Source organism: Nilaparvata lugens, chromosome 5 (assembly GCF_014356525.2).
Source record: "Nilaparvata lugens isolate BPH chromosome 5, ASM1435652v1, whole genome shotgun sequence".
Taxonomy (NCBI): domain Eukaryota; kingdom Metazoa; phylum Arthropoda; class Insecta; order Hemiptera; family Delphacidae; genus Nilaparvata; species Nilaparvata lugens.
The window spans coordinates 1-22,027 of NC_052508.1; the positions used below are offsets into that span (position 1 = coordinate 1).

Sequence of the window (22,027 nt, forward strand, 5' to 3'; positions counted from 1 at the left end):
AACATACCTACCAAATTTGAACGTTTTTGGCTTGGTAGATTTTTAGTTATGCGAGTGAGTGAGTGAGTGAGTCAGTCAGTCAGTCAGTCAGTCATTCAGTCAGTGAGTGAGTGCCATTTCGCATTTATATATATAGATTATGTATATAGCCCAGTCAATAAAGTTTTTTTCGATCCGAAAATTTAATAACAGCTGAATCTCTTACCATCGATAGAACCCTCCCAGAGGGTCATTCTCTCGAAGTCGAAAGTCCCAAGAAATCCCCCTGGAGCTTTCCCCCTAGCCACCCTTAAAGTTGAAAAATGCAGTTAATCACGGAAAATCAATTATCTCTGTGACCATCGATCGAAAAGAGTTCTATTATATGTCATTCGATTCGTTACATTATGGACTACAATATCAGTTGTATTCATTTTTTCAATCAAACTTACAGTTTTCTTAAAAAAATAATATATTTGGTTACAATTGAATTATTTTAGATTGAATATGAAACAAGCTCCTTAGCATGTAAGAGTGTATTGTATTAATTCCAACTGTAGCTACTGCTGACTCATTGTGCCTTATATGGTGCTACCGGCCAAAAGAAAATTCGTAGACTGCTTTAGGAAAATTATTTTGCAATCAATGGAATAACTAACTAATCTGAATTTATCGCATGATTTTGCATAGTCGCTGAATGAGCAGTATTGGATAACTATGAACTAATTCTACCTCAATGAAACTCCTTCATTGAATCAGACATTGTAGCTTGACTATTTAATTAGAAAATTTTATTGTTGGAATTCAAGATTTTGGCAATGCTCTGCTTAGCCAGCAGTCCATAATTACAAATTGTATTCCTAAAAGCTTGTCACAATGCACTTTTGTGCAGTCCCATGTCACATTCTGTGGTCACTGACTCTTGTTCCAGATTTTTCCAATATCGTACGATATCGTACCATTTTGGCAATTTCTGTTGAGTGGGGGGTTAGCCGTTGGTCGGCGATGACGACAAATACGAGGTTTCTTGATTGATTCGGAAACCCTAACCGATGATTCTAATTCCAAAACCGTCACCTGGAGAAGACCAAGAAGCAGCGACCACGGGAGGATGGAGTGGACAACTGTGAGGGTGTACATTGTGGCTGGTGAGTCCCTAATTCATTATTAAGCTTGAGCCACCCATTTTTTCATTTTGACCAGTCCAGTTTAATCATAGCAATTTCCTCTTTCAAATTTTTTCAAGTTTTAAAAGCCCTATTGGAGGAGGCCTTCTGCCTACTCGAAACCCTGAGACACAGAGATTAAGTAACTGATTAATAGTCAAGCGTATTCAATGGTAGCACATCGTTAATATAACCATAGATAACTAAGTTCATTTATAATTTATTATTCTTTTGGATTTGAGTATTTGAATATTTGTAACTGATGCTTAATAGTCTTTCCATCCATCCTCCTCAAGGTTGTCCTGTTTAAAATCATAATCACCTTCTCTTTTGCATTGTTGTGAGAGGAGTAACGTTTTATTTGTATTTTCTATATTTTCGACACTAAATTTGTTCTTATTTGCCTCCAGCGAAGGCCTAGGCTGTCTTCCAGAGAGCTGTTAAAGTAACTAGTGAGGTCAAGAAATACCTCATCTCTAGATAAAGTTTTTCGGTGAAAGTCGGTATTGTTTTCAATGCTTTTGAGCTAGATATAATTTCAATGTCTTAAGAAATGAGAAATTTATTGGAAATCCATCTCCTGACAGTTAACAAGCTAATTTATTTTTTTCATTTTTTGTGTGGTTCATGACATCCTAAATCATAGGTTAATTTATTTATTTTTCATTTTGTGTAGTTAATGACGTTTTGAATTAATGGTTGATTTTTTTTCCATTTTGTGTGGTTAATGACGTCCTAAATTATAGGTTTATTTATTTTCCCATTTTGCGTAGTTAATGATGTTCTAAATTAATAGTATATTTATTTTTCCATTTTGTGATGTTAATGACGCTCTAATTTATAAGTAACTTTTTTCCTTTTGTGTAGTTGATGACATTCTAAATCATAAGCTAATTCATTAGTTGGATTTTGTAAAGTCTCACCTTTGATATTGATTCAATTAGGGACTTGGTGTGTAGTTCCTTGTCAAGCAAAGAGCGCGGATTGATAAATGAATAGACATTATCTTCATTATCATTAAATTGAATTATTAATAATCAAAACAAACTTCAATTTTGATAATTCCGATTCTCCCTGAGAAGATCGTTGTCACAGTATATTTACTACTTTGAACTTAATCAAGTATTATTATTGATATGATATTATATATTATTGATCCAATTCGCCCTTTGGGGAGAGAGCACTCAGGAAGGGCTACTAGTTTAACCTTCTGTTGTTCATACTAATATCATCTTATTTGATGCGTGTATTAGATTTATTCTGCTTTCTGATCCCACGAAATTCATAGTTATGATTGACCAATCCTTATTAATTCGAGCTACTAGTTCTACTACATAAAATTTATCTAGTATTTATTACATAAACTTCTAGTTTAACCTACTGTGGTTTAAACTAATATCATATCATAATTAGATTTATTTTTCTTTCTAAACGTGCCAAAATTTATAGTTCTTATTGACCAATATTGATTGATCTATTTGTGTCAGATTGAATTATTGAGCTGAAATTGTTACCTATTATTGTTGGAAAGCCACTCGCCAACCATTTTACAATTTTCGAGACCGTTGATATGTCCTATACTGCACGGCCAATGACCCGAGATTGATCTTAGTATTTTCTGTTTAGATTTGAGAATATTTTTATTTTGAGTTTATTGTGTTGCTACTTGTTCCTCTTTAAATTATGTGGAATAAAATCTTTGATACTATTTTTGCCATAATATGTGTTTAGATTTAAGAATATTTTCTTATTTTGAGTTTGTCGTGTTGCCACTTGATCCTCTTTGAATTTTGTGGAATGAATCTGTTAATACTGTTGTTGCCATATTTTATTGTGTTGAGATTTAGGAATACTTTTATTTTCATTTTGTCGGGTTGTCACTTGTTCTTATTTGATTCTGTGGAATAAATCGGTGTTAGAATCTTCTTGTCGTCCTCACTGTATTCAACCAGCGTCCTGCACAGTCCAACCCCACCAGAAGAGAATAGAATTCTGGGAGTCATCGACCCCAGCTGATTACATATGTAAAAATTTAGGGGGTTTGCGCTTTGATTTTTTGTTTTCTTCGATTGACTTTGAAGCAAGTAATTTAAGCCGTCAATGGGCCTTTACGACTGTCATACTTCAGCCAGGACCGACAGTTTAACGTGCCCATCCGATAACACGGGAGTGATCTGGTTAAAAAACTTTTGGTTATGATTGAACACGGGATCTCTGTGCTGCTACGCAAGCACTCTATCCACTGGACCATGGATCACTCCTGCTTTTTCAATGAATGTCCCTGTTAAATAATTGTCCACTAAATAGTCATACAATTTAGAAATGCAGTTAATGAAGGAAGAAGAGGAGTAAATTACGACAATTTAGCCTCCAAACTATTTACATTGAAATATTGTCCGTGTCCGTTTGAAGACTTCATTAGGTCTTGCAGAAAGCAGAAACATTGTCGGCAAGTCAATCGATTGGATCAAATATCGATTATTTCGTTTCGATAATCCATGTGGTTGAGGAGCTACTTACGAAGGACCTTATTCAATCATTCATATACGAGTAGTTCCTTCCGCGTCCACTTAGCATGTAGCGCAGCGCTAGTGTCGAATTGTAGGAATAGATTAGACTTCCTACAACGCTACAAGCCTTCTTATGTTGCAAAACCTTACTGCTCCGTATCTTTCAATTCCGTATTTTCTATAATATTTTGATAGGTATTCGCATGCTCCTATAACCTATAGATACACTATGAAGACATTATTATTATTTTGTATCAAAGTGTAGGAACTTCCTCACTTCCTACATGGAGGAATCGCCCTAGGTTGATGGTGGTCCTGGGTGACTGGGTGGATTTTTTTGGTTGGTTTGCGCTGGACTCATGTTTCTTTTGGTGGCTGGATGCAATCTCAAAAACAATATCTGATTTGAATATTACAAATCCCATCAAATCTTGACTGCTAAATTGTGAGGGCCAAAATTGGAAAAAATAGAAAACTGCCCTTACATCCCTCATATATCATTCCATCAAATCTTTATAAGATGAATAGCCTTATTTCAATGTGCTGAGTAAGATTGTTCCTCTTGACTTTTCTATAAAATAACCAATTGAAAAGTTGAGAAAATTGAGGGGGTCCTAGATATCCCCTAAGGTGAAATATGTTATTTTTGATATTTTTTATCCACTCTTTCATTACTTTTGATCATTTTTTTACATATGTCTTTTACATATGTCAACATCATCTCATAGTTCAGTATGACTGCAGATTTTACAAAATTGCCAAAAATCACACAGCCCCCCTCGAGTGCCCCTTGGATTTAATTTTCGGTTTGATGATACACTATCAGCAGCATGGACAGCAGGTTACGTGATTCCAACATTGAAAACTGATGTAAAAAATACATAGACAATCAATTCATGACTGCAAAAATCCTCGAATATGAGCCAAAATCGACAAAAATCAAAAATCGCCCTTGCATCCCCCCCTTCATATTAAAATGGTTGGTTTTCTCAGGAAAACTGCAACCCCATGAGTGGTATGACTGTACAGGGGTGAGTAGCAGCCTCCGCGCTTCGCACTCCCGCTGGGAGACAGGCTTCGCCCGCCCAAGTAGGTAGGGTACAGTAGTTTATGTTGGGTGGGTTAGGTAGAGTAGGTTAGGTAGGGTGGGATAGGTGATTAGGGAGAGTTGGTTAGGTAAGATGGCTAAGGTTATGTGGATTAGGTAGAGTGGATTGAGTGGGCCAGGGTAGGGTAGGGTACAGTAGTTTATGTTGGGTGGGTTAGGAAGAGTAGGTTAGGTAGGGTGGGATAGGTGATTGGGGAGAGTTGGTTAGGTAGGATGTCTAAGGTTATGTGGATTAGGTAGAGTAGATTGAGTAGGTTATCTTGGGTAGGGTAGGTTAGGGTGTCAAGATCGGGTTAAATAGTTTAGGAAGGTTAGTTATCGTAGGGTGGAGGCTTAGGTTGGGTAGTATTTTTTGATAAGGTGGGTTAGGTAGGGAAGATTGAGTAGGTTATATTGGGTAGGGTAGGTTTGGTTGTCAAGATTAGGTTGAATAGTTTAGGTAGATTATTTCAGGTAGGGTGGCTTAGGTTGAGTGAGTTGTGTAGGGTGGGGTGGGTAGAGTAGTTAGAGTAGTTAGAGTAGTTAAAGTAGGCTGCAATAGAGTGGGTTGAATATCATAATTTATGTAGGGTGGCTTAGGTGGGGTAGGTTAAGTAGATTGACTGATAGAGGGTTGAATAGGTAGGTTGGGTAAAGTAGGATAGATAGGGTAGGGTTGGTGGGATTGGTTTGGCCAGGTAGAGTATAGGCTGGGTTCAGCCTATGGGTTCAGCCTGGGTTCCCCCCACACCCCCTGGAACACGGTCGAAATTTTATTGTGAGGATCAAGTAATGTTGAGGCACTGAACAAAAATTTTCTTTGCACTTTGCTGAGAAATAGGCGGTTCAAAAGTTGAAAATATTGGGGGGTGTGGTTGAAAGATGAAATCTGTTATTCTTGCTATTTTTACTCACTTTTTTATCACTTTTGATCATTTTTTGACATATGTCAACATCATCTCACAATTCAGTGTGACTGCAGATTTTTCGAAATGCTAAAATTCACACAGCCCCCCTCGAGTGCCCCCTGGATTTAATTTTCGGTTTGTTGATACAGCAGCATGCACGGCAGGTCATGTGATTCCAACATTGAAAACTGATGTGAAAAATACATAGACCATCAATTCATGACTGCAAAAATCCTGGAATATGAGCCAAAATTGACAAAAATCTAAAAATTGCCCTTGCATCCCCCTCTTTATATGAACATTGTTGATTTTCTCAGGACTGATGTTTTTTTGACTGATGAATTCGATTTTGAGCATAAAAAACCTGTAAGTGTGATCCATAACCAGCACTGCATATGGGGTCCCCCCACGCCCCCCTAGAATTTTGAAATTTGTTATTTGACTGTTTTCCTGTGGGTTATTTTTGGTCCTCTTGCCAATGATATCATTCAAAAGATTATAGGATTCACAGTTTTTGCTGGGAATTTCACACTTTTTTTTCTGAAATTTTTTTTCAAAAAATGAGGGGGCCGGGCCCCTATTGAAAAAATCAATGTTTTGTCTGTGCGAGGCGATGTTTTGGTATCTTCTGAATCGATTGAGCTGGGATTCAAAACTGTAGCTATTCCCCCCCTCAATTTTCCAAAAATTGAGGGGGGCATCATTGACCCACAAAATAAAAATTTTGAAAAATCAATAATTTTCCCAATGCCTGCCAAGACACCTAGAGTCATCCTGATGGAAGTTGGTTTTGTCAGATGCCCCAGTTTGGCTGGAAATTTTTCATCATGCAAAAATCATCGAAAATTAAGCTCCCCCCCGCACCACACCCAATCTGGTCGAAATTTTATTGGGTCACCGTCAACCTGTCTCCCCGACAACTAGTCTCCTCGCTATTTTGATCACAGGCGTCAGTAAATCCCCTGGCAAAATATACCATTGCCGTCAACTAGTCTCCCCGACAGTAAATCCCCTACTAGAACGAAGGAGAATAGTTGTTGGCGACAACTAGTCTCCTCACACGCTCACGAAAACTAGTCTCCCCGACAGAAAATCCCCTGCTTGATAGGTCTATGAGGGGTCTGGTTGTCGTGATCGTATCTGACAACTAGTCTCCCCGACAGCTAGTCTCCCCGACAGCTAATACCCTATTGAACATTGGAACCAGCTTGAAGCTGGCGGGGAAGTAGTACAATCACAGATACTGTTGTACACATTCTATGAATTCGAACAGTGTAGAATTTGACAACATATTTGAGTTTTTAATCAATATTATGGAACGGTTCTACAATATTGACAATGACTCAGTCGAATTTCTATGAATTCGATTATTAGAAGAGAAGCTTGTTGAAGTTGTCACTTCTATCACTGCAAACATAAAATTAAAAAAAAAACCACTGTATAATTCAAAAATAAACTTCCGAATTCAACTGACTTGGAAATGTTCCTTATTGAATTGGCAAGCAGTTTCAGAATGAGTTTGTAAGTCTCGCAAGTGATTCCTGCATTTATGCATGGATTATAATATATATATATATTATATATATATATATATATATATTATATATATATATATATATATATATATATATAGATAGATATATAATCATCGCTTACCTCACCTAATTTTTCAATTACCATTTTATATCACATATTTTTAACTCATATATGAGTTTTAATTCCATATATATTCTCAACATGTATTTCACTCAATTTTCTTTGAGTGAAAATTGTTTTATGATTTGATACAAGCCATATAAAAATGAATTGCACCTTTTCATATAGCTGAAATTTGTGGATGTGTTGTATAATATATATCAGTTTACACCCCGATAAAAACAAAAGCTGAGAACATAAATCCACCGACCTTTCAAGAAGTGGAGAGAGCAATAAATGAAATGAGAAACTACAAAGCGTGTGGAGAAAATCAAGTAAGTGCGGAAATATGGAAGCATGCTAGTGTTTCAACGCGAACCTCTCTACATATGGCACTCACAAAGATCTGGATTACTGAAACACTCCCAGAACAATGGACTGAGCAGTAATCAATCCGCTACACAAAAAGGGGACAAGAGCAACCCAGACAACTATCGAGGAATTTCTCTCCTTGACTGCACCTACAAAATTTTTTCAAAGATCATATATAACAGGATTAAAGTTCAACTGGATGAGGAACTTGGTGAATATCAAGGTGGCTTCAGACCATGGAGAAGCTGTTCAGAACAAATAATCACGCTCAAACTAATCATGGCGTACTACAGAAGACGAAATAAGCCTCTTTCAATTGCATTCATAGATTTTAAAAAAGCATACGACTGCATCCACAGAAGATCAATGTTAAAAATTTTGAGACACTTAGGACTCCATCCAAAACTTATAAAAATGATAGAGCTAACACTGACGAATACAACGTCCAAGATCAAATTCAGAGGGGAACTGTCCAGATCTTTTGTAGTAGAAACAGGTTTGAGGCAAGGAGATGGCCTGTCGCCACTGTTGTTCAATTGTGCCCTGGAATATATAATGAGAGAATGGTATAAGATTAATCCAAAAAATATCAAAGTTGGAACTTCTAGAGATAATATAAATTTGAACTGCTTGGGATTTGCTGATGACCTTGCACTGCTTGCTAACAATATTCAAGAAACAAAGAAACAAATAAATACACTACAGACTATTTCTCAGAAGATTGGCCTTAAAATATCTTTTGAAAAAACAGAACTCATGCTAACTGATCCACCTCTTGCAAAGAAAATCCGTATAGGAGATCAAGAAATAAAGATTGTAGACAGTTTCAAATATCTAGGTGAAATCATAACCTACAATCTCAATGAGAATCGAACGTGGGACAGTAGACTGAATAAGTTGAGAAGAGCACAGTATGCCACAAAGAACACTTACAACAAGAAATCACTATCAATAGCCACAAAATTGAAGCATTACAAGACAGTCACTCAACCGGTTATAACTTACGCAAGTGAAACCATCTTTAAAACTACCAATACCATCGCAATGAACAAATTACTAAAAATCGAAAGAAGAATCATCAGAACCTGTATTAACAAGAACTATCAAGTAGATGGACACTGGAGATTAGCTTCCAACGAAACTGTTTACAAAGAAATTGAACCTGTCACAAGTACAATAAAAAAAAGCGAATATCTTTCTTCGGTCACCTGATTAGAGCTTCGGAGGACAGACTAAGCAGAAGAATTATTGAAAAGTTGTGGAAAAGTAAAACAAATATAAAATGGATTGACGAACTCAAGGAGGATATGAGAGAGTTGAATATAACATTCGAAGATTTGAAGAACAAGTCGGACAACATCAGAATCCTGAAGGACAAACAGACCAGACTGCAGATCAAAGTCAGACACAGAATGGGAAGAGTGATTTCGGACGAGGAAAGGAAATTAATTTCTGAACAAATGAAGAAATATTGGGCTGAGAGAGGACGGAGTAAGGGTGGAAGATACTGACTACAGTGGTCCAATGAAGGCCATAAAATTATAATAATAATAATATATCAGTTTATTACTTGTACATATTAAATATTTAAATCTTATGAATTCGGCTTGAGAAATAAATTGTTAATGAAAGTTATTGTTCGTAATTATTTGTTACCTTGAAAAAATAAATAGTTTCGAGAGCCAAAAAATTGAGACAAACTCATGGAAGATCACATTTTCAAACTGTACAATATGGTCACAGCTAATTTTTTAAAACAAGTCATAACCGTGTAAAGTAGTTTAGAAACGTTGCATGAAAGACCTATTGATATTTGATGAAGTGTCAAACAACAGGATGATAAATTAATGATTTCCTATTTTTAAATGTTTTAATTGAAAAAGTGAGTAATTTTCAGTTGAATTTTGCATTTGAATAAAACATCATGTTCAATAAACGACTCACATCTATTCAAACAGTCGAACAGGTTGTCTGGTACACTATTTCACAGTTTTAATCCTTGCCTGTTATTTCTGAAAGCTTCTATAACTTCTTGATCTGACGCAGGGCCGGATCTACCATTTTTTCTAGGAGTGGGGGGGCAAGGGTTACTTTTGGCGTCCCCCTCATGTTCGACCATCACCGACCGATTTACAATAATGAGAGGGATTATTACTATATTAGTCGTAGGCCTATACGACATTGAAATAAAACTTAGGTTGAATTAGAAGACAGTTTTAATGATAATATAAGTCTTATTCTCATTGTTCATTTTCATTTACATACATAATTGAAAACAATGGTGGAAAAATCAAAGCCCCGACTCTAAAATTAACTTGTTGATGTGAGAATATTTAGAAAATATGAATATTGCTATTAATACTAGGGATTAATTTCCAACGCATTTTTAACAATAGAATAATAAGTGGGTAGATAATCTTAATGAAAAAAAATCTAATCAAAGAATATTCACAAAATGCATAATTTGAGATAATTAGAATATTCAAGGAATGACAGATATGGAGTTCTTGATCATTACAGTACAGTAGCAAAAATCACTCATCACAAAAATCTTCAGTGCTAGCCAATTACTTGAATAAAAAAGTACAGAAGTAAAATTGTTAGAAAATTGTCTGATAAATAACTCAATTGTAAATCATACTTATAATTATTAGCCCAGTCAATGAAGGTCCAAAAAAGCAGTTTCGATCCGAAAATTAAATAAAAGCTGATTTTCCCACCATCGATAGAACCCTCCCAGAGGGTCATTCTCCCAAAAGTCCCAAGAAATCCCCTTGGAGCTTTCCGCCCCAGCCCCCTGAAACATGAAAAATGCAGGTAAACACGGGAAATCAATTATCTCTGTAACCATTGATCGGAAACAGTCTTATTATATGTCATTCGATTCGTTACATTATGGACTACAATATTAGTATATTTATTTTTCCAATAAAATTAACAGTTTTCTTGATAAAATGATATATATGTAAAAATCTAGGGGTTTGTGATTTGATTTTTGTTTTCTTCGATTAACTTCGAAACAAGTAGTTTTACAGGAAAATGAGCCGAATAATTAATGTAGCCACTGTCATTGCAAATCCATTGATGTATATTGTTATGTATTTTCGATCCTATTTGACGCTGTGGAAGGGGAAACGGTCGACGCGTAACGGCGCGGCTGACTCACTTAGCCATAGTAAACAGCAAACTGGTAATCAATTATCTCTGTAACCATTAATCGGAAAAAAGTCTATCATATGTCATTCGATTCGTTACATCATGGACTAGAATATTAGTCTTATTCATTTCCTCAATAAATCAAATAGTTTGCTTGATAAAATAATTTATATGTAAAAATTTAGGGGTTTTTCGATTTGATTTTTGTTTTTTCCGATTAACTTCGAAGCGAATAATCTAAAGAAAATTGGACAAATAATTAATGTAGCCACATTCATTGCGAATCCATTGATGTATATTGTTATTTATCTGCGATTCGATTTGACGCTGTGGAAGGGGAAACAGTCGACGCGGTATGGCGTGTGGCTCACTCTCTTCAACATAGTAAACAGTAAAATACAGCAGTAGTAGGCCTACTGCTTTCTAAGTTGCATCTTATTCACACTATGGCGCTCGAAACAATCAATTTTGTCTATTGTTTTGACATGCGATGAAAGTAATTTTTCACATTTTAATTCTCTAAATTCTCTAAAATCATTTTGTTGTTATATATGTGCTAAATCATGCATTCTATGACAGACAAAGATATTGTTTGCAACCGATAAAATATTCATACTATTACATACCGTAATATAATAGATAAATTTAAAATATGTGTGTATGATCATAATTCTATGCTAAAATTTATCATAAGTTATGAATTCAAAAACTGAGATAAATCATAGATTACAATAGTGTTAACAGTGGCAATTTCCTGAAAAATCATAGTGTGCAGTGTTTGCTGTTTTCTACAGTTAATATTCTACAAGCCAGGTTGATAATATACCTTCAGTTGAGCCAAATATATATGACGGCTGAGGCATAAAAAAATTTATACATTGGGCTTGTTGAGTTGAAACTTTCTATGATTCTATTTGTAAAGTAGCTTATCTTCCGTTCTTACTAGTTGAATCTATATTATTTAGACAGTCCAATATGAAAATTCAGTAGATTCTAAAGATGAAAGCCATGCAAACATACAAATTAAGGAAGAGTAAGCATGCATAAAAGGTAGGAAAATCATGAAAGTGTTTCACATTTAACCACAAAGTACCCTACCGTATAAGATTAATTGAAAGATGATTCATCATCTTCTATTATTTTTGTTAACATATCGATTTTTCACCTCCACTCGCATCTTGTCATTCATTACACAAGGTTGGCAGAAGCTTTCCTTTATGTCGATTAATGTTGATTGAAATTGATTTTGATTAGGGCACCAAAAGAATAGATCTATTGAAATTCAAATGCTATTTGGATGACGTTCACATTCCACTGGTTTTTTTACAATAATTGTTACGTTGAAGAGTGAGGCAATTCAATCCATTTGGAAGTAAAAGGAAATCACAGTGCGATTTGAACAGTGGATAGTAACTTTGAAATTCAGTTGCTCAATTGATTTCGGCTTGATACTATCATTTGTAATTATAGTTGATCAGAAATATGCATTGTATATAATGTTTATATTTCAGTTTGACTAATCTTCTATCACAGTCTCGCTTCCATTCATAAACATGATAATCCTAAATACGTTAATTACTTTAAAATGTAGCTCATCTTACGTCGAACAATGTACAATACAAACAATTTTCATTAGATTAGTCTACTATTATGAAGATCATTGGAATTTCTGCCTGTGAATGAGAAAAAGTCATTTTATGAGCCTTGAAATTCGTACCTAGAAAAAGTTGCATTATTACTAGAAATGTTGTTATTTTTACTATTTATTATAGGTACTGTACATTGATTTTTGTGATTATAGAGATCAACTGCTTTATTCTGAATCAGAATAAGGATAAATAGGGAAATTGTGAGATGGGGATAACATCCATAGTTTCATAGCATCAATTTGAAAGCTCTGATAATAATGATTTGAACGGAACTGCGATTCTGGCTTGGTATTGCCTCTTCATGTTCAGTGAGAATAGAAAGCTTCAGAGTAATTCGTTCTCACTATATGTGATAATATTGGTAGTATTTGGTAACATTTGTTAATATTTGAACCGAATGTGCAACAAATTAATCTACTTTCAGCTTGAACATTATTTTCAACTTATCAGGAGTACAGTATTATCATATAGTATCTCAGGTAGGCCCACCCTTTTATTTTTTTGTTCACGTGATCTGATGATATTAATTCCATTATCAAGTAGTGCTTAAATTATAAAGAGTGATTAAACAAGATAAAACACAAGAAAAGCTATGAAAAGAAATTCTGAATCTTCATTTTTCACAAAATAAGGATAAGATGAAGGAGTCAGACACTTAATATATCATGAAACTTCGTTGAAAAACATCAATATCTGAAACTAGAGTTATCAAATTGTGTTACCTCTGACTCGTATGGAGAAGGCACACTTCAAATTAATATAATAAATTCTATGAGCAAACAACAAAATCCTGATTTTTAAGAGTAATATTTTACTCTTAGTAGGAGTATTGAAAAGTGAAAATCTATATACAGCGCATGTCAAAACAATAGACAAAATTAATTGTTTCGAGCGCCATAGTGTAAATGAGATGCAATGTAGACAGCAGTATTATTCTGTTTACTATGTTACTATGGTGTCAGCCGCGTCGGCTGTTTCCCCTTCCACAGCGTCAACTTGAATCGCAAATACATAACAATATACATCAATAGATTCGCAATGAATGTAGCTACGATAATTTCTCGTCACATTGTTCTTTAACATTATTTGCTTCGAAGTAAATCGGAAAAACAAAAAAATCAAATCGAAAAACCCCTAAATTTTTACATTATATTATTTTATCAAGGAAACTGTTCGATTTATTGAGGCAATGAATAGAACTAATATTGTAGTCCTTAATGTAACGAATCGAATGACATATGATAGATTTTTTTCCGATTAATGGTTACAGAGATAATTGATTTCCAGTTTGCTTTTTACTGTGGCTAAGAGAGTCTGCCGCGCCGTTCCGCGTCGACTGTTTCCCCTTCCACGGCGTCAAATCGAATCGCAAATACATAACAATATACATCAATGGATTTGCAATAAGAGTGGCTACATTAATTATTTGGCTCATTTTTCTTTGAAACTACTTGCTTTGAAGTTAATCGAAGAAAACAAAAAAATCAAATCGCAAACCCCCTAAATTTTTACATATATATTATTTTATCAAGAAAACTGTTGATTTTATTAAGAAAATGAATATATCTAATATTGTAGTCCATAATTTAACGAATCTAATGACATATAATAGAACTGTTTCCGATAAATGGGTACAGAGATAATTCATTTTCCGTGATTACCTGCATTTTTCAACTTTGAGGGGGGCTAGGGGGGGACTCCAAGGGGATTTCTTGGGACTTTTGGGAGAATGACCCTCTGGGAGGGTTCTATCGATGGTAGAAGATTCAGCTTTTATTTAATTTTCGGATCGAAAAAACCTTTATTGACTGGGCTATATACTTTTTGTGTCGTAAGTTTCTCTTGTGCTTACTAAAACACCTTCATGTGTTTTACACCTTCACACCAAACACCTTCATGATCCAGGTAATGCATTAGCATTAAATATTCTCCAGAGGCAGAATCTGCAATTGAAGCTATGAAATCAATCAAGGATTTAAGATTAATTATTGAATGAAGTAAATCGTAAGATATAACAGACTAAGTAAAACAAAAACGTTATGCAGTGAAATGATAAGTCAGTTAATCGAGAAAATATATAGTTACAAGAAAAAAATAGATCCACAAGATAATTTGATTAAGTTCCTACAACCTACACAAACTATTTCAACGAAGAACTTCTAAATAATAAAATCGAGAGTTATAAGTTTCTTGCCCTAACTGTAGAAGATGTACTGGAAGCCGCAAAAGCAACATCTTTCAAATGATTCTAATTTTTCGGGGTTTTTTTTGCTGAGAATGTGTTTATTATTTCATCAAAAGAAAGCAAAGAAGGCCTTTCATGTTGAATATTTATGATGCTTAAATTTGTTAGTCTTTTCTGGGTCATGGTATTTCTTAAATAGGTCTTATAGTAAGTTTCAATTTACTGAAACTTCTCTCTCCAGATGCCACAGAAACTGGAAGTGCTACAAATGTTTTTAGAGCTACACATATGTTTCGATAACCCTCTAACAACTTGCTCTTAAAAAATATTCTGAGCAAAGATGTTGCTGTTGCGGCTTCCAGTTCATCTTCTACAGTTAGGGTATGAAACTTATATTAGAACACTCGTTACTTTCGATTTCATTTAGAAGTTCTTCTTCGTTCAAATAGTTTGCATAGGTTGTAGCCAATTCTGTAGTCTTACTTTTCAAAGTTTTAACGTCTAGTGCTTTAATTTGAGCCTCACACAAAAAAACTGAACTTGTCAGCAATCATTTTCAATGCATCCATCATACCTGTTCGTCAGCACAGTAATAACTCTGTCACAAATTTGAAAAAGTGATCTTCTGAAAATCACTTCTCCCGTACCTTATCTCTTCAAATTTGTACCTTCATCTTCATGTGCGTCTTCTGCCATTTTCTTTTTCTTTCGTTTGCTTGTTTCCTTGTACTCTGCTGCTATGTCCATGTTGCAAGATGAAAAATTTGCCTCAGTAATTGCATCTTAAATAGTTACCTCCCTAGTTGATGATAATAAAGTTGAAAGATCTTGTATGTTTCTTGCAGCATTGTCTACTGTTGTTTTCTCTCATTGCAAAAACTTACTCACTCGATCAATTTTTTTAAGGACTGAATATCAGAAGCATGTAATCACAACAAATTCTGAGCTCTTCATGTTTTAATGAGGAATTTAGCTCTTGTTTCTGGAGATGAAAATGGGTGGCTTCTTCATGGGTGGATTCTTTAAGAGCAGAGAGCACTTTGTCCATGTGTTTATATAATAACTTCCATAGTTTCAATTCTTGCCGACCATCTTGTTTTAATCTCTGATTTTAATAAAAGAGGAACATGCTGTATTAAAACTTCCCACATTGATTTTAACCAATGAATGTAGTTGTAAAGGCTATTTACAATTCCAAAATATATTTGTGCTTCAACACATGCCTCTGCTGAATTAAGCCCAACTTAATTTTTAATGAGTGGGCTGAGCATGGAACAAAGTAGGCTAGTTTATACAGCGGAAGTATATTGCGGCTATAAAAATACTTCTTATTTTGTTCTGTTGGTTTTGCCAAAATATTTTAGTGAAATAAATTTAGAATGTGCACAGAGCTATATCACACTATTGGAACATCAAATTAACAATGTCAGATATAAACGCCTAAAGCAGTTATTATTTTTTTAACCTATATATCTTTATAAGAAAATGCTGACTATAATTTGACGCCCCCTTCAACTCGGCGCCCGGGGCACATGCCCCCGCTGCCCCCCCTGGATGATAATCATCATCATAGTCAGTTCTAAGAATTGAAATGTGTGACAAAAGCAAAAATGAGAAAGTTCAGTCGTTCACCTGCCTGGTCTACGAATGACAAGTCCTTGAAATTCTATTCCAATAACTTGCATTCAATTTCCGACATGTGTTTCAACCTCTATTGACTGCCACCACCCTATCTTCTTCCTACCTGAATTGCCATTATTTTCAGTCTATCGACCTTTCTGCTGAAACTAAACGATTTCTTGAGAATGACCGTCTGCTTCCTATACACACTACATTTTGTATGTTGAAGTGAAGAGAAAACTTGGTTGCTGAGAGGTCTGAAATTCGTTAGAGGTAAATAAGCAGCCAAAACTCTTAAATGGCAAAAGACAAGGTAAAAATTCGTTGTGTAGAGGATTTCGTTAAGTGAATGTTCGTTATAGAGAGGTTCGACTTATTTTGTGAAAAATCACTAGAAGGAAATTATGATTGATGTGGTATTCGGTATCAGTATAGGCCTACCAGACAACCTGTTCGACTGTTATTTGAATAGATGTGAGTCAATTATTGAACATGATGTTTTATTCAAATGCAAAATTCAACTAAAAATTACTCACTTCTTGAATTAAATATTAAAAAATAGGAGAGTTGAGTTATTTTAGTATTTATAGTGAAGTTATTGACAAAATCACAGTATTTTGTGTTCAATCCTATAGTAGTGTGGAAAGTAGTAAAATAAATTTGATGAATGAAGTTGAAAAATATTGCTACTGTACTGATTATGTAATTGATTAAACACTACTAATAGAACAAATCAAGCTTTCTGGAAATAAATTGGTAAGCTGTTTACTTACTTATACGGGTAAAACCTATCTCAAATCAAATCAAAATCCATTTATTGCCAAAGACAAATTACAATTTGTATAGGCCACGTCATGAGAAAATTACATGAATCATTACATATATAATCATACTACATAAAAACAACAATAAATCATCACATCAACGTCTTAAAAATTCTCCACATTGGAGGCAAAATATTCATCATTGGTATAAAAACAGTTTCTTATAAGAAAATCCTTAATTTAAAGTTTATATTCACCCACTAGTAAGCCTCTCATATGTAACGGTAACTGATAATAAAACCCAATTGCACAAGCCCTATAACTAATATGACTAGATTTGTACCGACAATATTCGTTTCTAAGGTTTCTTGTGTTAGGCGAATGAACATCAAAATGACTAGAGAATAAGAGCAAGCTAGTTTTTACAAATAATAAACATTGAAAAATAAAAATACACGGCAAACACATAATTCTCAATCTAACAAACAGAGGTTTGCAGTGCGTAAGAGGAGGAACATTACACATGGTTCTTATTGATCTTTTTTGTAACACAAAAAGTGAATGGGAATCACTACAATTGGCCCATAATATAGCTCCATACAAAAGATGTAAATGCACATAACTATATTTACTAACATTTTTCGAGGCACTATTTCCTTTGATCTTCTTAACATAAAAACACCTCTTGCTAACTTGGGGATAGTGCAGTCAATATGACACTTCCATTTCATATTATTTTGTATATTGATGCCTAGAAATTTGACAGAATGCCCTGAATCCAAGTTATTATAAGATACAGATAAGTTTTGCGTTTTGTTCAAATTCAGAACAAGTTTATTAGCATTACACCAATCAGACATCAGTTCTAATTTTTCATTTAATAAGGTTTCTCTACAGGCATACATCATCTGCATACATGTAACAAGTTGTGCTCTCATCCTCAATATTGCCTGGCAAATCATTCATATAGATAATAAACAGTAATGGTCCTCGAATTGAACCTTGGGGCACTCCATTAATAACAGGCTTGTATCCAGACATATCTTCATTAAAATGCACTGCCTGAAATCTGTTCATTAAATATCACTTTATAAGTGCTACAGATCTACAATTAAAACCAAAACTTCCAAGTTTAGAAAGTAGAATGTCATGAGAGACAGTGTCAAATGCTCTTGACATATCAAATAGTCTTGCGTTCACAGATTTTTTACCTTCCATACCATTAAATATTTCCTGAATGAAAGACATAACTGCCTGACATTGTAGTGTGGTTTCTCCTGAAGCCAAATTGCCTGCAAGATAGCAAATTATTGTTCCCAATGAAATCAACCATCTGCTGAGCTATTAGAAATTCAAAAACTTTGGAAAAAAACTGGTACTATAGATATTGGCCTATAGTTGCTACATAGGTTGATGTCACCTTTTTTAAAAATCGACACTACTCTAGACAGCTTGAGCATATCAGGAAAGGTACTGGAGACAATACAATGATTAACGATATGACAAAGAACTTCACAAATATGCTGACTGCTAGCTTCACATATGAAGGAACTCAAATGAAAAATATCCAAACAGCTACTATTACTTAGAGAGATCAATGCGAGAAACACTTCTTCTACGGCTACATGATGGAATGAGAAAGATTGAACTCTTTTTTTCACTTTATTTAAATAGTGGGAGACAGTATTTAAGCTATTTGGTATTGCAGCCAGAACCTCATTTATGCTGTCATAATACACGTTGAAGTTCTCAGAACTCAGGTCTACATTTTCTTGGCGTGAAGCAGATTTACTATTCAATGATAGGTTGTCTTTAATTATCTTCCACATTATTTTGGGTTTATTACATGCATTATTGACTAGATAATGGGGGCATGGGTCGGTCAAGCGAGAGCTATACAATTGCGAGGTAGATTTAGCACATACTCGACCCTTGTGCAATGAATCGTATGCCCCCATTCTGTTAAGTTTAGTGATATTATCCCACACTTATACTTTTACTCGGAGATTCCCATTTCCGTAGTCTTTACAGGTCCATTGAAGTTATAATTCCAACTATTAGAGATTAGACAGTCTATTCTCTGTAGCTCTTGGTGTAACATGAGTTCCTGCAAAGCTTATCAAGATGCGACATACATCTAAACCGTGAAGGCATATACCAGTTTTTATTGATATACAATCCAATTGCGAATCAAATAATATTATGCCCATCATTTGGTGAAAACCAAATCCTGCTATCATATGGTGTGTTTTACGCAATAAATGAGTTTAGTATTATAACGATTTTATAACCCATTTTAATATTATCAAAGAACTAATTTCTTAGTGCTAATTGATATTTTTCAAACAATACATAATATTATATCGAGTTGTGAGTTGCGGACTAGAGTGTTGGATTTTGGATTAGGTTTTGAAAATATACTTAATTACCTATTCTAAACCTATATGGATGGGGGCATTAAGAGATCTATTGTTCAATATTGATTGAGCATTGGCATGGGTTGACAGTTATTGTTTTCCATTCCACTGGCGTTGAAGAGTGGGTATTGTTCTCTCTCGATCGTTCCATGCCCCCATCCAGATAGGTTTTACCCCTTATTACATCCTACAAATATTCAAAAAAACATGTTTTTTATTTGAAACAGCATGAATTTTCAAATTTCTTTATTAATATAGAGGTATCCTACATATATTCGCGATGATGTTTTATGTAGCATATTCATTATTTACCGCCGTGATATGATATTACAAGATCCATAAGATCGGTTACGTCCGATGAGCGACTTTGGGGGTTAGCAGTCCGTTGAGCGATCCATTTTTCAGAATAACAATAAGGATAGGCAGACGCTAAGAATGGGTGGACTAGGGTGTCATTAATCATCAGGGACAGTGACAGAGGCAGGCCACAAGCGTATGTGTATAGGTACTTGCAATACGATATTAAATTGATGATGATTGAATCAGTACCTACCCATTTTTGAAACAAATCATTTAGGAACAAAAAACAATATAAACTAAAAACTTGCAATTCCTATAATTTTGAATAATAATAATAATAATAATAATATGAAATAAATACAAGAAAATAGGGTAAGATTGGTATGATGACAATGCTCCAACTATTAATTAATATATGCCAATCATGTAATAGGTGAAACCAAATTCATTATTTCAATTCATTGCATATAACTACAAATAACGCAGATCAGCATTAAATATGAATCATGTTGCATGGAAAATATTCAAAGAAGTAAGGGAATGAGAATGAGAGGAATAAATATATCAACTTGAAATGAAACAATGATTTACATTTTTCGACACTGCAAATTCTTTAAACTTTCTTGAAGACAAAGCTAAATACTACGAAGCATCCTGAAGACAGAAAATCTTATAGTATTTTTCATCGTCCTACTCAGCATTTAGCAATCTCAATTGAATTCCTATGTATCGAATATAGATTTATTCTTCAAAGATTATCATAATAAGAGTACGGATTCAAATTCTTTCTTTCCTAGAGTTTTAGAATGAAGGAAGAGTTTTTACAAGAATAGCGATAGTACCTATTTCAGTTGATATGAGTTTCTATTCTATTGTTGAAAAATTATCAAACTTAATGATTCAATTTTTTATTGGCTTTTAACTTCAAGCTGTCATTTTCAATCGATTGGTACATCGAATCATGATGGGTGGACTCAATGGGTGGTTCAAATTACGTTTTTCTCATACTCTGTAGATAGCTGACGTTTTTCTCTAAAAACTTTAAGAAGTACTGACTAGCTATTGAAACGTATCCACCCCTAGATCAACCAGCCAATGGAGGTAGTTGTGACTGAAAGGTTCAAGATTTATTTTGACTGGTCAAATGCAGTGGAGAGCCTGGCCAGTCAATTTCCTAAAAATTTATTCTGATAGAAATAAAACTTATTTACATTAGGATTCATCTTTCGATGACGTTTTTGTGAGAGAATACACTTTCAAGTTTTGATGAGAAATAATAAAAAAGAATTGTCCATTATCCAAAATGTCTTATTGGATATACTCCCTATTTAATATCCTTTAAATCGTCTTTTAAAGGATACAATAGAAAAACACTCTATTTGTAGATTGACGCGCAATTCAAAAAGGATTATTCCTTCCAAATTCCATTGACAATTCATTGGAAAAATCCAAAAATATTGTGTTCATTCTCTGACCTATTATCAAGTATTTGTCGCTTTCACTTTTTCTGAGCACTTATGACTTGATCAACAATGATTTAACAATAGTGCAACTCATATAAAATGTTAATGCTTACAACAAGCACATTTAACTTCTCTCACCAACACCACCTGGGACGGAGTTAAGAATTAGATAGAGTTTGTTTAGGTATAACAATTTGGAACTACTGTTGTATGTTAATCATGCATGCATGTGTTGAGGCGATGATGCATGCATGGGCTGCCCCACCTCTTGCGGTATTGATACAAAAGATTTCTCGGACAGCCCTCAGAATGGAACAGGACGTTCGGCAGAAGTCATCATAGAAGTCAAATGCTATTGTAGTATAGACAATACATTATACGGACAATAGATTATACTATGACCGTCGTCGGTTTCAGTCGGAGAGAACAGCCTTCGAAGCAGGTATCATGAAGGAAGTTCATAATGAAATTTATGATTTTTTTTTTCTCTTGGAATTGTATTGCCGTGCTTTATTACATGCTGCAGGTATATGATTATGATTGAAGGTTTATCATATAAGATAGGGATGGGTTGGTAACCTATTAGAATGAGATAGAAGATAGATAGAATTATGAACATACCTTAAATAAATAAATTGAGTTCTATGTAAATGTAATATATTTCTACCAAACTCCAAGATAACTATTCCAATATAGCTAATACGTATATATTAGACCTTTAACCCGACAGAATAATCAATATGAATATGAAATGGAATATATAAAAGCCAAATAGCCTACCACTGACCTATTCATCACCGCTTCTTAAAAACCACA

At 34.4% G+C, this 22,027-nt stretch overlaps 1 long non-coding RNA gene across 1 annotated transcript; it reads right to left on the bottom strand.

The window, feature by feature from the left end:
• Nucleotides 1-15,910: 15,910 nt before the first annotated feature.
• On the bottom strand, nt 15,911-21,505 carry LOC120351575. Its single transcript, XR_005571455.1, has 3 exons — nt 21,350-21,505; nt 18,560-18,561; nt 15,911-16,139 (listed from the first exon to the last, which is right to left on the bottom strand). It is a non-coding gene; the product is annotated as an uncharacterized LOC120351575 (long non-coding RNA).
• Between the last annotated feature and the right edge of the window lie 522 nt (nt 21,506-22,027).